This window comes from Nannospalax galili, unplaced genomic scaffold (genome assembly GCF_000622305.1).
Source record: "Nannospalax galili isolate Female #2095 unplaced genomic scaffold, S.galili_v1.0 scaffold9, whole genome shotgun sequence".
Lineage (NCBI taxonomy): Eukaryota > Metazoa > Chordata > Mammalia > Rodentia > Spalacidae > Nannospalax > Nannospalax galili.
In genome coordinates this window covers 4,721,460-4,724,111 of record NW_008360332.1, presented here as the reverse complement: position 1 = coordinate 4,724,111, position 2,652 = coordinate 4,721,460, and positions in this window count along the sequence as shown.

Genomic DNA, 2,652 nt, shown 5'->3' with positions numbered 1-2,652 from the left:
ACACACACACACACACACACACACACACACACACACACACATGCATACACTGAAATGAATTAGCTTATAATGGGGAAAGATTTAATTCTCTTTAGGGATTCAGAAGCTTAACTTCATGGAGGCTTGGCCTTGCCTTGTGCCTGTGGAAGCAAAGTGAGAGCATGTGGCTAAGGAGACAGCTCAGGGGCAGCAGGTAGCAAAAAGCAGAGGCCAGCACGGACCAGCGTTCTAGTATCCCTTTAAAAGGCACATCCCCAATCACTAACTTCCATCCCCTGGATTCCATATCCTAAAGACTCCATTACCTCCCCATCTTACACAGATGGAGGTAATTAAACCTTCAACACGGGGTTTTCTTGGAACACTCTAGATCCAAACTGCTGTTGTTCCTGTTCCTTGTAGTCATGTTAGATGGCTGGGCTCAGCTCTGATCTAACCTCAAGTACATCATCTTGTTTCACATGCTGTCATTTAAATACTCTAGTTTTCATCCCAAGATGGTGTATTATTAGCAATCATGGTTTTGGGACAAAGAGGATATAAATACTCATATTGTTGGGGGGGTTTATTATGTGTATGATGTATATGTGTGTGTGTGTGCACCATATGTGTGCATGTATGTGTGTTTGTATGCATATGTGCTCCAGCTTATGTGTTTGTGTGAGTGCTGGTATGGACATGATACGATGTGCCTGCAGAGGTCAGAAGACAATGTCTAGGGCTGGTCTTTGCTTTCTACCTTATTTGAGATAGGGTCATTTGTTCATTGCTGTGTAAGATAGGCTAGGTGATCCATGGAGCTCCAGTGGCTTCTCCTATCGCCATCTCCCTCCTCACTGCCTTAAGAGTGATGGGATTAAAGGCACATACTTCACTGTCTAACTTTACAAGGATTCTGATGATTCAAACTTAGTTCCTTACGCCTGGGAAACAGCCACTTAAACACTGAATTATCTCTCCAACCCCAACTTGTTTGTTTTATGGAACGAGGGTTCACTCAGTACCCTAGGCTGGTCTCACGCTCACAGCAATCCTCATAGCTTAGCCTCTGAGTGACAGGGTCACAGGCACCAGCCACTGTGCCAAGCAGATGTGCACGTCAGGATGTTTTCAGTAGTGATTCAGTGCTCAGTAATACAAATGCAGATGTTTTCTGCCTAAGCTTTTAACAACAGAGGAGCCATATTGTTGTCTTTCTTCAATTCCTGGTACTTAAATCTTTCCAAGAATGAAATTTAGTAGATGTGACTCTTTGTTCTCTATAAAAATCTAAGGTTCTTTGTGAAAATTTTCTAGGGATTCAATAGCAGGCATTTTTTTTTTATGGTTTTCCTTGAGTTTAAGGGCAGACAGTGATTCCCTTCTAGGCTGAATGCTACTCTGGATACCCTCAGCGATCACTCAAATCTTCTTTCTTCTGTCTGTCCCTATTTGTTTCCATCAAAAACTCTCCTCTACCCATTTAGAGACTTCAGAATTTAAAGCTCTTTTGTTACCACAAAATGTTTTCTTGACAGGAGCTTGTTGTGTAACTGAAGACCATCACACACAGGTCTTCTTTTATATATTTAATCTTATAAATATGCACTAGAAAAATTGAGAGAATGGTTGTATACAATCAATCCTTGGGGGGAAAATGCTTGCTTAGATTTTCTTTTTGAAAACGCACCATTCACTAGCTAAATAGTTTGTGAACATTTTTGTGTTCTTTTTATCTGTCAAAGTATATAATTTTAAAGGCTTTAGGAACTTTTAATCACATGATGTATTAATGCCAACTCTCTGAGTTGCTGTATCATAGTGTAAAAAGTAGGGTGTTAATGAAGCTTTAGCTCCACCTGCAATTCAGCCACCCCATAAGAAAATGCTTCTCCAGGCATCACAGCAGGGCCTTGTCCCATTTATGTCTATTACACACGTTTCCTTGTAAATATGATGACAAAAGTTATAACTCCATGAAAGAAAGGTACACATATATCCCATCATTGCTTATGAGTTTATTTCCATTAACTTTCCAGGAAAAGAATAGAAATTGATCCCCTTTCAGGACAATTGCTCTGATCTTTTCTGCAAGGCACAGAAAACCCAAGTTTTCCCTCTGGGAGACAGTACTGTATGCACGGGCTCTTGGCACGCTTTACTTCCATGCACGGCGGTTACTACAAATGCCATCCACTTATATTCCATTACAATTGATTGAATATTATACAGCAAAAACTAGAAAGAAATGTTTAAGATTTTATGAATGCCAGCAAAATGATTAGAGCTCACAAAAGCTTTGAATTCTGTAGCTTGACTTCTATCTTGTCCTTACATAACCATCTTTGATCTTTATACTTGGCTTTTTAGATGAATTTTATGTGGTGGTATGATTATTTTATTATTTTAAGAGAATTAGTTATGTAGATTTTTTTAAAATAAGGGTTGCTTTCTAAAAGAAACTTTCTATTGCATTACAAGTTACAAGTTATTCTTCTTTCAGTTGTAATGGAAAGAGTTGGAAAAGCAAGGGTCTAGTCCTCAGAAATCCACCAAACAACTCTGTGGTATTGGGCAAAAAATGATTGCCCTGATTTCCATGGATTTCAATGTGGGGATTAATTTAGAAGAGACTTGAAAACTGTTATCATCAAAATAAGGCATTATTAGTAT